This window comes from Tachypleus tridentatus, chromosome 11 (assembly GCF_004210375.1).
Source record: "Tachypleus tridentatus isolate NWPU-2018 chromosome 11, ASM421037v1, whole genome shotgun sequence".
NCBI classification, from domain to species: Eukaryota; Metazoa; Arthropoda; class Merostomata; order Xiphosura; family Limulidae; genus Tachypleus; species Tachypleus tridentatus.
Genome location: NC_134835.1, coordinates 39,465,659 through 39,480,702, shown reverse-complemented (window position 1 = coordinate 39,480,702; position 15,044 = coordinate 39,465,659). Strand labels below are relative to the sequence as shown.

The 15,044-nt window shown below is 36.9% G+C and overlaps 1 protein-coding gene across 2 annotated transcripts in view; it reads left to right on the top strand.

The window, feature by feature from the left end:
• Window positions 1-15,044, top strand: part of LOC143231972 (nonsense-mediated mRNA decay factor SMG5-like) — a 72,267-nt gene that overhangs the window by 26,467 nt on the left and 30,756 nt on the right. The window lies entirely within an intron of this gene.

Here is a 15,044-nt window from a genome sequence, read left to right as displayed (position 1 = left end):
TAAAACTTAAAATATAAGTATATATTTTATTCTTTTTATTTAATACTACCTCCAGTCTTTGACTTTATTCAAAGCTTGTGATCTTGTAGATAAAAAAAAATCTCAGTTTCTACATTTTTATCATTGTGTTTTTAACTTAAATATCATGAGTCCTTAATCTTTTCACATTGGGCTTGTGGAAATTGAGTTACAAATTTCACTTGTACAAAAGGCCTAGCATGGCCACGTGGTTTAAGGCACTCGACTCATAATCTGAGGACCGAGGGTTCGAATCCCAGTCACATAAACATGCTCATTTTTTCAGCCGTGTGGGTGTTATAATGTGATGGTCAATCCCACTATTCATTGGCAAAAGAGTAGCTCAAGAGTTTGCAGTAGGTGGTGATGACTAGCTGCTTGCCCTTTAGTTTTACACTGCAAAAATAGGATGGCTAGCTCGTGTAGCTTTGAGCAAAATTCAAAACAAACCAAACCAAAATTATGCAGTACTGCATGAAGTAGCTTTGAGATTTCTTAACATATCTTCTCAAAAACTAGTAAACTTTTGTTAAAGATTGTATCTTGTACACAAATAATGATGGTTGTATAGTTCTTTTACTAAACGTGTTATTTTTCTGTTATAGTTACTTGCATTCAAACTCTTAAATCAAGTGCAAGGTAATTTTCATTAGATATATAAAAATACTTTTCTTCATCTTATAATTTTCATATTTTGTTTGCATAATCTGCAGAACCTCTTAAATGATTTTTTTTTTTAAGGTAGATATTTGGGTCATTCCATGTCAAATCATCCTGATTTTGGAAAATTTTGCAGGTGACCCCCACAAAATGCCTTGAAAAAATTTACATGTGCTCATCTACCCACATAATGAAAAATTGCCAAAGATTAGATCAATATCTGTAATAGTTTCTGATTTACAGCCCTGTAAAATTTAATTTTTTTTTATTTTTGGCAAATTCATTTTTGGGCGACATTTGTTGCTTAAAGCTGCAAGAGTAATGGTGGTAGAAGGCTGAAATTTGCTACACTGACTGAATTAATCTCACAGAATTCAAAAATGGTCTCAAACCATGTTTATCTCTCTTAGGATTTGCATAATGAAGCTGTAAAATCACCTGAAAATCAAAAATCATGAAAAACATTGGTTTATTTAATAAGCCATAGCTCTAAGACTTAATATGATATAAAGCTGATTTTTTTTAATTTCCTATAACATATCAGTTGATAAGTCAGCAGTTGTTGTAATTAAAAGTCCGTTAGATCTCCTGTAAAAAAATTTAGCTACATGCAACTTTTTATGATTTAGCTAAAAATAGCCCTACTTCAGGCCACAGTTTGACCATGTCACCAGTTATTCAGCCTTTTCAGATTTTTACCATATATTCTTACACCTCTGAATATGATCTACAAAAAAAATCAAAATGGTGTTCAACCTACTTTTTGAGTTATAATTTTTTAAAGTATCCTCTGACCATACGTTTATTACTTGAAAAAAAAACAACTTCAATTCAGGTGTGTTACTGTATGCAAATATATCCATGCACTTTTGAAAACAATTATGAATCCCATAGAAATATTCTAATCAGCCTTTTCCATATATTCTTACATCTCTGAACATGATCTTCAAAAAAAATCAAGGTTGTGAAAAATAATAAATTAACAGGCAGTCTGAATAAAATAATTGATTTATTTGAATTGCATATTTGTAAAAAAAAATGGTAGTTTGGGAATGTTGAGATCCTATTTCTGCAGTCAGTGTAGGAAACCATGGTCCTATTGATTGTTTCAGTGTTACTCAAATAATGGTTTACACAAAAATTCACTTCTGGTAAAAACTTTCACTTCAACTGAATATATAAATGCAATAAAGCTCAATGGGAAAAAGTACCAGAAGTATTTGTCTATTCTTCATCAAGCTGATATTAGTTTAATTTCAGATAAACAATACATCTGCAATATTTATTTAATTAATTATCATATACTGTATGACCAGTGACGTTTTTTCTTGCATCGTCCTGAAATATTAGAAATCTGTCCAGACACGTTTGGTTACATTGCACAAGAATGGCTAGATTCTTTTAATAATTGAAAAATTTTGATGATGATATAATCCTAATTTATTGCGCAATAATGGATCAGTATAAAAGCCAGTGACGTAATCTCAGGGGTCATCAGACCATTATAACCACTGAGATGGAGGGTATGCATGATTTACCTGAGTGCAGAAAAGGAACTCATTTAGCTGGTCCATGTCACTTAAACATAAAATATAGATCAGATGAACATTCCGATGTGTTGGTGTCATTTATGAAGAAATCAAGAAATAAACTGTTCTCATGGCCTGCAAGGTCACGTAAAGATGAAAACTGGATTCCTTTTCAGCACATTCTTTGTCTGATTAGTGCACCTTCCATGCAAGGCAGTAGTGCTCGCCACTATGTTTTAAGTCAGTGATCTCAACATAATCAAACTCAAATTTCAGAAATTTATTCAAGTTGTCAGAACAAACCAATGTTTATTTGACGTTGTTAAGGCTAATTTATTGCCAAAGCAGTTTTTGAAACATTTCATTGTTACGATTATTTCAGTTTAGTGTGACTGTAATCTTTCTCAGTTATCCCCTGTTGTAGCACTGTGCTTTTTGTGTCTGATTTACCTTTTTATATATTATATTATGAATCTTAAAGTCAGCCATATCTGCATAACTAATGCATACACAATATATTTGCATTGCCATGTGATCTAACCAGTTATGCCAATAAACTTGTTCAGAAATCAATTAATTCTCTCTTGTTTCTTACAACTTCATTATTTAACATTGTGAAAGGCTGGTTAGAATATTTCAGTGCAATTCATAAAATTCTGACAGGTATTTTTCAAAATTGTTTGGATATATTTGCACACAGTAACACACCTGAACTGAATGTTTTTTTAAATAAAAAATTTATGGTCAGAGGATACTTTAAAAAATTATAACTAAGTAGGTTGAACACCATCTTGATTTTTTTTTTGTAGATCATGTTCAGAGATGTAAGAATATTTGGTAAAGGCTAATTAGAATATTTCAATGGGATTCATATTTTTTTTCAAAAGTGCATGGATATATTTGCATACAGTAACACACCTGAATTGAAGTTTGTTTTTTTCAAGTAATAAACGTATGGTCAGAGGATACTTTAAAAAATTATAACTCAAAAAGTAGGTTGAACACCATCTTGATTTTTTTTGTAGATCATATTCAGAGGTGTAAGAATATATGGTAAAAATCTGAAAAGGCTGAATAACTGGTGACATGGTCAAACTGTGGCCTGAAGTAGGACTATTTTTAGCTAAATCATAAAAAGTTGCATGTAGTTAAGTTTTTACAGGAGATCTAACAGACTTTTAATTACAACAATTGCTGATTTATCAACTAATATGTTATAGGGTATTTGAAAAAAAATTTCAGCTTTGTACCATATTAAGTCTTAGAGCTATGGCTTATTAAATAAACCAATGTTTTTTATGATTTTGAGTTTTCAGGTGATCTTACAGCCTCACTATGTAAATCCTGAGAGAGATAAACTTGGTTTGAGACCATTTTTGAATTCTGTGGGATTAATTCAGTCAGTGTAGCAAATTTCAGCCTTCTACCACTATTACTCTTGCAGCTTTAAGCAGCCAAAGTTGCCCAAAAATGAATTTGCCAAAAATAAAAAACAAAATAATTAAATTTTACAGGGCTGTAAATCAGAAACTATCAGAGATATTGGTCTAATATTTGGCAATTGTTCATTTTTTGGGTAGATGAACACATTTGAATTTTTTCAAGGCATTCTGTGGGGGTCACCTACAGCCCCATGGTTGATTTGACATGGAATGACCCATTTGTAGTTTATTTTTCTTTTCTCTACCATACTACCCCTTGGAGGAGACCTCCCAAGGAAGATTCTGTTCTTTTACTTTACCTCCTCTAGGATCTCAACATCAACCTGCATGTTTGCCATGAGTGGTGACCAGTGAAGAAGAGGAGAGGATCCTGGTGGTTGAGGGATCCAACCCTAACGCACCACTTTGGCCTTGAATTTCTGTAGATGGTCTGTCTTGGGGTGGTCCCCCATTGGGTCAATAGGCTGGTTCATTTGGGCTAGGGTCAACCAAGTACCAGTGTTGGATGTTCTCAGTAGGTGTTGTGGACATTGCATCTGAATCTTGTGTTTGGGTACAGTGCTCACGAAACCCTGGCATTGCTGCAGTGTCCTTATTTGGCATTGTAATGCGTCCCCTCATAAGGCTCCATGACACACTGAACTCCTCTTACATTCAAAGGTGATTGGGAATATACTTATTGAGGTTATGCCTCGTGCTACTTTGAATTCGTCACAAGTTGTTGTTGAGAGGGATTTGAAGAAAATCCCCACGTTGAAGTTTCTCGCTGGTTTCTCCACCCAAGCAGTTTCTGCAGTGAGGGGTAGTTCCACTTGTAAAGTTGGAATAATGGTGCTGACCACTATCCTCATTTTAACATTTACATCATCACATCCAGAAAGGAGGTTATCTTAAGTGCAAGGTATGGCCAAACATTCCAAACCCTCTCAAATGTTTCCAGTGTCAGCGGTTCGGTCACTCGAAGACATCATGTTGTATTTTCTTGACGTGTGCTCTTTGCATTGGCAAGTACCATAATGCCTATAAGTGTGAAACAGACCCTTGTTGCATCAGTTGCAATGGATCTCACCCATCCTACTTTCTTTCTTGCCCTAAATGTTTAGAAGGAAAAGAGGTGTAGCATTTGAAAACGATTCAAAAGAGGCTCAAAAGTTGCTGTCCACCACTTCATCTCAGATGCATGCTGCTGCACTTCTTTCCACTACCACAGTGAGAGTGCAGACGGATCTCTCTATGCCTCCAAAAGAATAATTCTCAAACCAAATGAAATGTCTTTTGACCTCTGTGGTTAAAAACGTTGATGAATCAATGTCAACACCCATATCTGCCCCTAACATTCATTCCAACAAACCCCAAGATCCACTTCCTTTGATTTCGGGTATAGGTGTTTCCTCAGGTACATCTTCTCCCACCCCAATTTGCCTGTGCATAAATAAAAATGGCCACCTTGATACAATGGAATTGTCAAAGTTTACGTTCTAATCTGGATGACATCAAATCACTGATTGCTTCCTACCATCATGTATGTCTTTCTGTGCAGGAAACATTTCTGAAACCTGCCAGTACAGTCACCTTTCGGCAGTTTTCTATGTACAGAAATGACAGGCTGTGTGATGGATGAGTGCATGGAAGGTTGGCACTGTTGGTTGACCAGCATGTGCTCACCCTATGGCCTTGGAGGCCGTAGCCATCCATGTTTCCTTGGGTCGTACCATCACTGTTTGTTCTCTCTACCTGTCGCATAGAGAGACGTATGATCAATCAGCTCTTGATACTCTCATTGAACACTTGCCATCTCCCTTTTTATTCATGGGTACTTTAATGGGCATCATTCCCTCTGGGGAAGTGCTGAAAATGATGAGAGGGGTTGCTCTGTAGAGCACATTCTCTCAGATCACAACCTATCTCTTTTCAGTACTGGTTCTTATACTTCTTTTCATGCACCTAGTCAGTCCTTTAATGCTATTGATTTCTCAATTTGCTCCCCTTCATTATTCTCCCATTTCTCATGGAGGGTTGACAATCCATGAGGCAGTGCTCATTTTCCTGTAATTTTGAGAGAGACTGGCTGTGGTTGATGCCACCTGACCCACATGCCCCAGTAGAAGCTGGATCAAGCAAACTGGCCCTCTTTCACTGCTCTCACAGAACTTGATCCTGCCATTATCTGCAAGTCATCAAGAGAGGACTGTATGGCATCAGTAACTGACTGTATTGTAGAGGAAGCTTCTCAATGTATTCCTAAAACCTCGAAACGTTTTTCATAATATCCTCGTCCATGGTGGAATTGGAATCCTGTCTGCCACCTGGTATGGAGGGCTCAAAAACAGCAGGAGAAAGTTTTTCCTGATGCCTGGTGCCAGACTGTTGTCCTACATTTCTCTTAGCCTGGGAAGAATCCCAACATTCCTTCAAACTGTCATCCAATTGCTTTGATGAGCTGTCTCTGTAAAACTTTAGAGAAGATGGTTAATGCTCATCTTGTTTGGTTCCTAGAATCAAACAACCTCCTCTCACCCACCCAGTGTGGGTTCAGACAACAGCATTTCAACATGGACCACCTGATTTGACATGAAACATCAGTCAGAGAAGACTTTCTCAAACAACATCTTGTATCAATATTCTTTGACATTGAGAAGGTTTATAATACAACATGGAGGTATGACATTTTGCGAGACCTCTATTTATATTGGTTATGTGACCATTTGCCCATTTTCATTAAAAAACTTTTAATGGACAAGCAATTCTAAGTCCGTTTGGGTTCGATGCTTTCCACTTTTTTTCTACAGGAACTTGGAGTCCCTCATTGATCAACTCCCTTTTACTGTTGCAAACGGGCTCTATGTTGACGACTTTCACATCTCATGTCAGTCGTCAAACATTAGATATATTAAGTGGCAGCTACAGACTGCCCTCAATCATCTACTGAAGTGGACCACAGTAAACTGTTTTAGCTCCTCTCTTTCTAAAACTGTTTCCATGTACTTTTTCTGCCAACCAGGTATTCTCCCTGGTCCTGAATTCCGTATCGGGTGAAGTTGTGCTTCCTGTGGTCCCTGAGATAAAGTTCTTGTGACTTATCTTTGACTGTAAGATGACCTTTATACCACACATCAAGCAGCTACAGGTCAAATGTATAAGAGCACTGAACATCCTCCATGTTTTCTCTTCCATCACTTGGGGAGTGGATCAATGTTCTGTGCTAAAGATACATTGTGCTCTTATTCAATCAAAACTAGACTGTGGATCACTGGTCTATTGCTCTGCCAGGAACACAGTCTTGAAAATGCTGGACCCCATTTATCATCAGGGATTTCGACTCTGCACCAGTGCTTTCCACTCTTCCCCAGTTCAGAACTTATACGCAGAGTCTCATAAACCTCCCCTACATCTCTGCCGTTTACAATTTTCTTTACTGTATGCTTCAAAACTTTGTTCCTTACCACAGCATCCCACCTGGGGTTGTGTTTTTCTTCCTCGGTTGGCCATGTTTTTTCAGAACAGACGATCTGCCATTGGTCCTTTTGGCCTTTGTATCCGGGCCCAGTTAGATGAATGAGGTCTGTCCTTGGATAACATTGCAGAATCCACTGGTCAGCCCATCCCACCATGGCTTATATCAGTCCACAAATGTGACCTTTTTTCAAGTCATCTGAAAAAAGCAAATACTCCTTATTAGAAATACTATCTGTTATTTGCTGAACATCTTTTGAACCATTCTTCCATTCCTATTTATCCAGATGTTTCAAAATCAGGTGACTCTGTGGGCTCTGTCATGGTTTGATGTGGTTCAGTGGTTGCACACAGAATCTCCTCTATACTTTCTGTGTTCACTGCTGAACTGTATGCCATTTCTCTTGTCCTGGATTACATAGTAGCTAAGCAGTACTCAAATTTCACTATTTATACTGATTTGCTTAGTTCTCTACTGGCCCTGGAATTGCTTTGTTAGTTCTTGCAGGTATTCAAATCCAACTGGCCAATTTCTCTTTGATATCTACTTCTATCCAGTTTTTCTGGATACCAGGCCATTTTGGTATTCGCAGAACGGGCTTGCCAACACCACAGCTAAATCTGTCTCCTCTGGCACTGTCACTGCTGTACCTGTTTCATACATGGACTATGGTCCTGTATTCAAGGCTCGACTTCATGCCAATTGGTAGTCAACTTGGAGCGAGCAACGTGAAAACAAACTTTTTCCAAATAAAACCCTCCATCGGACTTTGGCCATCTTACTTCTGTAAGGATCAGAAAGATAAAATTGTCCCAACTTGACTGTGCATTGGTCACAGTTTTTAACTTATCGTTTTCTTTTATGTAGGAGTTATGCACCAATGTGTTGTCTGCTTAAATGCGGGTCTCATAAAACCACATTTTACTGTCTTGCCATCTTTGAGAGTCATAATGATGGCACCATTTTAAACATGATTTGCCCCAAGGTTTATTCGTAACGTTAGACAGTGTTATTAGCGATGGTGACATTGTCCACTTTAGAAATGTTTTCAGTTTTTTTTAAAGGCCATAAATCTTTTTAATGCCATTTAAGTTTTTTAATTTATACATTACACCTTTTTTAATGGGATTCCCTTTTAAGAATCAAAGTCAATCTAGTTCGATTTGAAATTAGAAAATGGCCATAACGTCAAATAATTCGAAACCAGGACTAGCAAGGCCAACTTCATGTATCTAATGCTGATGTTTCAACTACCGTTTGTCATCCTAGTGAGAAATAATAATTAAAATATTGCTAAAAGTCTTTTAAAACTTATATTACTTTCTTTCTGAAAATGGCTATAACATCCAATAACTCAAAACCAGGAATGGAAAGTTCAACTTCAGGTGACAAATGCTGATTTTTGTACTTACCTGTTAGTCATCCTGGCGAGTTATGATAATGACAGTTATGCTACAGAAAATCCTTTACAACTTGTATTACTGGGGTTTTTCTCTTACTGCTGTAAACTAGATGTAAAAATTGGATGTAATCCCCTTTATGTTTTAATTTAAAAATTAAGCTTTGTTTTGTTTTACCTCAATTTCTTTTTATGAATTGTAATAATTTTACTTTAATTTTAACTTTTTATCAGATGTTTGGCACACAGCGTAGTTGCTTTGCGCCATGAAACACCAAACCATAAACCTACCACGAATAAGGATAGTAAGGAAAAAAGATGTGGTCGTAAACAGAAGGGTTCTCCAGCCAATTTGCCTACACATCATTAAAAATGGCCACCTTGATATAATGGAACTGTTGAGGTTTACCATGTAATCTGGATGACATCAAAATATTGATTGCTTCCTACCATCCTGTATGTCTTTCCTTACAAGAAACATTACTAAAACCTGCCAATACAGTCACCTTTCGGCAGTTTTCTCTGTATAGAAATGACAGGTTGTGTGATGGACAAGTACATGGAGGGGTGGCACTGTTGGTTGATCAGCATGTGCCCACCCTGTCTTTGTCACTCAAGACACCCTTGGAGAACGTAGCCATCCGTGTTTCCTTGGGTCATACCATCACTGTTTGTTCTCTATACATGTCACCTGGAGAGACATTTGATCAATCAGACCATGATGCTCTCATTAAACAGTTGCTGTTTCTAATCCTGGGGGAATTAAATGGACAACGTCCTCTCTGGGGAAGTGCTTTTATTTATAGGAGGAGTTGCTCTGTAGAGTGTATCTCTCTGATCACAACCTTTCTCTTTTCAATACTGGTTCTTCTACTTATTTTCATGCACCTACTCAGTCCTTTACTGCTGTTGATCTCTCAGTTTACTCCCCTTCATTATTCTCCCATTTTTCATGGAGGGTTGACAATAATCCACGAGGCAGTGATCATTTTCCTATACCTTTGAGAGAGACTGGCCATGGTCTATGCCACCCTACTCGTGTGCCCTGGTGGAAGCTGTATCAGGCAGGCTGGTTCACTTTCACTGCTCTTGCAGACCTTGATCCTGCCATCGTCTGTCAGCCATCAATAGACGACTGTGTGGCAGCTGCTCAATGTATTCCTAAAACCTTGACACGTTTTCCACTATATCCTCATCCGTGGTGGAATCCTGCCTGCCACATGGCACGGAAGGCTCAAAAACGGGCCTGGGATACTTTCCGTAGATATCCCACACTTTCAAACCGCATCTCTTTCCAGCAGGCCTGTGCACATGCTCGGTCAAAGCCAGAAGGAATCTTGGATAAAGTTCACAACTGGCATATCTTCTATCACCAGTTCCAAGGTCGACAGGGTTCGAAAGTTCAGTAGGCACTACAAATCTGCCCCCTCCTCTCGGTATTATTCTCTGATGGCCAAGAAGTAGCTGATGTCCGGAACATCGCCGATACTCTATGTGAAAATTTTTGCCAGGTATCTTGCACTTCTGCTTGTTCCTCCGCCTTCATGGCTATCAAGACTCGGGCAGAGTGTTCACCTATTTCCTTTTGAACTGACTATCTCTTTCACTATAATCGTCCCTTTTCACTGGTGGAACTGAAACTGGCCCTTCATCAGTATGGCAGTACATCTGTTGGACCAGATGATGTACACTATGACATGCTGCGCCATATATCTCCCGCTTTTCTTCATATTCTTCTCATTGTTTTTAACTGGTTCTGGCAGGAGGATGTTTTTCCTAATGCCTGGCAACAGGCTATCATCTTACCTTTCTCTAAGCCTGGAAAAGATCCCAAGATTCCTTCAAACTACTGTCCAGTTGCTTTGACGAGCTGTCTCTGTAAGACCTTAGAAAGGATGATTAATGCTCGTCTTGTTTGGTTTCTCGAATCAAACAACCTCCTCTCACCCACCCAGTGTGGGTTCGGACAACAGCACTCTACCATGGACCACCTAATTAGACTTGAAACGTCAATCACAGAAGCCTGTATCAAATGATAACATCTTGTATCAATATTCTTTGACGTAGAAAAGGCTCATGACACAACATGGAGGTATGGCATTTTGCAAGACCTCCATACATATGGGTTATGTGGCCATTTACCCATTTTTATTAAAAAATTTTTAACTGATAGGAGATTCCAAGTTCATGTGGGTCGATAATTTCCCGGTTTTTTCTTCAGGAACTTGGGGTACCTCAGGGCTGTGTTTTGAGTGTCCCACTTTTCAGTATAAAGGTTAATGCCATCACTGAACAACTCCCTCTCACTGTTGCAAACAGGCTATATGTTGACGACTTTCACATCTTGTGTCAGTCGTCGAACATGAGATATATTGAACGGCAACTACAAACTGCCGTTGATTGTGTACTGAAGTGGACCACGGCAAACAGCTTTAATTTCTCTCTCTCCAAAACCATTTGCATGCACTTTTGCCACCAACGAGGTATTTACTTTGATCCTGAACTCCGTATCAGTGAAGTTGTGCTGCCTGTAGTCCCTGAGACCAAGTTCTTGGGGCTTATCTTTGACCATAAGCTGACTTTTTTACTGCACTTAAAGCAGCTATGGGTCAAATGCACAAGAGCACTAAACATCCTCCATGTTCTCTCTACCACCACTTGGGTAGCCGATTGATGTTCTTTGTTAAAGATATATCGTACTCTTATTTGATTGAAACTCAACTACAGATAACTGGTCTGTGGCTCTGCCGGACCCTCAGCCTTAAAGATGCTGGACCCAATTCATCATCAGGGACTTCGACTCTGCACTGGGGCTTTCCACACCTCTCCAGTTCATAGCTTATACATAGAATCTCATGAACCTTCTCTGCTTCATTGCCGTTTGCAACTGTCTTCACTATATTCTTCAAAACTTGGTCCTTACCAAAGCATCCCACCTGGGGTTTTGTTTTCCTTCCTTGGTGGGCCATACTTTTTCAGAACAAACGATCTGCCATTGCTCCTTTGGCCTTTGTGTCCAGGTGCAATTGGATGAATTGGGTCTGTCCTTGGATAACATTGCAGTATTCACTGGTCAGCCCATCCCACCTTGACTTATTAGAGTCCCAAATTTAAGTCATCTGAGAAGAGCAGTTACTTCCAATTGGAAGTACCGTATTTTATTTACTGAACATCTTTCAAACAATCTTTCCATTCCAATTTATATGGATGGTTCCAAATCAGGTGCCTCTATGGGTCTGCCGTGGTTTGTTGAGGTTCAGTGGTTGTGCCCAGAATCCCCTCTACAGCTTCTGTGTTCACTGCTGAAATGTGCATCATTTCTCTTGCCCTGGATCATGTTGAAGCTAAGCAGTACTCCAACTGCACTATTTATACTGACTCGCTTAGTTCTCTACTGGCCCTGGAATCGCTTCACGTTGGTTTAACACCCTATTCTTGCTGATATTCAAAACCAACTGGCCCATTTCTCATTAACATCTACTTCTATCCAGCTTTTCTGGATACCAGGCCACGTTGATATTCGCGGGAACGAGCTTGCAGACACAGCAAAATATGTTTGCTGTGGCACTATCACCACTGTACCTGTTCCATACATGAACTATGGTCCTGTATTCAAGGCTTGGCTCTGTGCCAGCTGGCAGTCGACTTTGAGTGAGCAACGCGACAACAAGATTTTCCTAATAAAACTATATATCGGACTTTGGCTGTCTTGCTTCTGTAAGGTTCAAAAGGAGGAAGTTGTTCTAACTAGACTATGCATTTGTCAGTTTTTTAACTCATTGTTTTCTTTTATCTCAAACTGATGCACCAGCAGTAGTTTGTGTAACACTCAGATCACTGTAAGCCACATTTTACTTTCTTGCCATTGTTACGACTCTCAAGGACGGCACTATTTTAAACATGTTATGTCCCAAGGTTTGTCCATAACATTAGATAGTGTTATTGGTGATGGTGACACTGTCCACCTTAATAAAGTTTTTAGTTTTTTAACAGCCATTAACCTTTTTAATGTCATTTACGTGTTTTATATTTATTCATTACACATTTTTAATTGTTGGCCTATTTAAGAGTCACAATCTTTCTAGTTTGATTTGAAATTGGAAAATGGCCAAAACATTAAATAACTCGACACCAGGATTGGAAAGGCAAACTTCAGGTGACTAACACTGCTGTGTGAACTACCCGTTAGTTGTCCTGGCTTTTTATTATTTAATTTTGCTGCATGTCTTTTAACACTTTTATTACTTTACCTTTTGATAATGGCTGTAATGACATATAACCCAGAACCAGAACTGGAAAGGCCAACTTCAGGTGGCTGATGGTGGTTCTTGTACTTACCTGTTAGTCTTCCTGGCAGGTTATGATAATTACCATTATGCTACAGAAAGTCCTTTACAATTTCTCTTACTGTAGTTTCTCTCTCAACATTGTAGACTAGATGTCAACATTGGTTTTACGCTATTTATGTTTTTCAATGCTGTTTTGTTTTACCTTCATTTCCTTTTATAAATTTTACTACATTTACTTTATTTTTACCTTTTTACCAGATGTTTGGTGTAGATAGCCTAGCTGCTTTGTGCCATAAAACACTAAATCAACCAACCAACCAATTATTTGAAAAGCAGAGTGCTAAAGTAGAATATTTTCATTGTTTATTGTTAAGTGACAGTTTTAAGTTGTTTTTTTAAAGGTTTATTTTGAAATTACAGACTTAAAACTTCATAGCATTAATTTCATTCACATTCTCTTGATACTGAAAATGTTTAATTACATTTTGAATGTAACACAGTGACTTGTACAGAAGAACATTTAATGGGGCATCCAAAGGTTAATTAATGTTTGATATTTTTCCACAACAGTGGATAAAATGAAGAAAGAATAAATAATATTTATTTCGAATACAAATAAATCATAATATTGGCTACCTTTTTTATTACAACATTTGATCTTTCTATAGTGGCTTTTTAACATTTACTTGAGGTTTTGTTTTTATGTTCATTTCACAAAGCTGAATTTCTGGTGTTCTTTTTGTCATAATGGTTGTGTACTTCACATTATTTTTTTTTTTTTTTCAAATACTGCATTTTTATCTTTTATCTTTGATATGAACTTCATGTATTTTTAATTTGTCTATTTCTGCATATGTATTCTTAATAATTAATAATCAGAGACATCACCACAAGTGAGACAGAAACTTCAAACGTAAAGCATAATTGATACTGAATGTTTTTTAAACTTAAATTATGACTTTTAGTGAAATGAAAAACTAAATAACATGTCTTTGTGCATTATGGCTGTAACTAATGGTCTGAAACCAAGTTTTCTAAACTTCTGGTTACAGACTAAATTATTGATTCAAGATTCATTGGTGTTTCTCTCTCTTGTTTTTGTATTATCGTATTCATTTCACATAAAAAGTAACTGTTTCATAAAATAAAGTTCATAATTAGATATGTAGTCCAACTTTTACTTGTTTTCACAGCTATGTTATAATTTTTTTATTCCAACAAACATTCACATTTCTATGAGCAACAGTTGGAAGCCTAATGAAATTATACATTAACCCACCTTGCTGAGAAAAATATTGTAATGAAATAGCTGATAATATCATTACAACTGATATAAATAGAGACTATTTATTTTAGTATGTATTATTTATAAATCTTACCTCTAATAATCTGTGCTCATGAGCAAAGGCACTGTAAGTGTTCATTTTGTTTCAAGTTACCAGTGAAAGTGTTTCTAAAGAAACAAGCAACTACCAAAGTAATAACTTCAACAAAATAAATAAAACAAGCAGGAAACCAATAAACTGATTTACTTCCCTTAAGTGTCATACAAAATCCCAGAGCCATGATGTAGTTAGATTATTTGAAAGCATGTAACCAGTGGGATTTCTAATATAATAACTGAAAGTTTAGAAATTTACAATTGATACAAAAAAGAAAGAGAACTCTACAGTAAATAGATTGCAACAAAGAAAGTAATTCCAGGTTTCAGATAATATGTTTTGGATTTTGTTAGCTTTAGAAATTTAAAAGTTGTAAAGCAGAAATTATAGTAGCTAAATGTTACAATTTTTGATAAGACTAACCTTAAAACTTCATTGTTCTCAAACTATTTGAGTTTAAAAATAAGCAACAGACATGTACAAAGACAAGATATTTTCAGCTGTGTTTTCTGAATAGATGGGAAGTTGAAATTTTTCTACTCTGAAATAAAATTTTCAATTGGAGGATCTTTATAAATGTATGAATGGCAGTTTGAATTTTTTTCTGTTACTTTATTGAAAATAATTGTCAATAAGATATTTGAAGAAACAAAATTATGAAACTAAACTTTGCAGTACAATTTCTTTGATTAAAAATATATGTAAATAAAGCTTGTTTTGGTTCAGAAAATTGAGAAAAATTTATCAAAACCAAACAAGCCATTTTTACATATAAATTTTTCTCTACAAGTGGGTTTTCTCGACATCACTGATTATAATTTCTTTGATTGTTATTAATTATTGGAGCAGGAAGATCAGAAATGATTTCTAA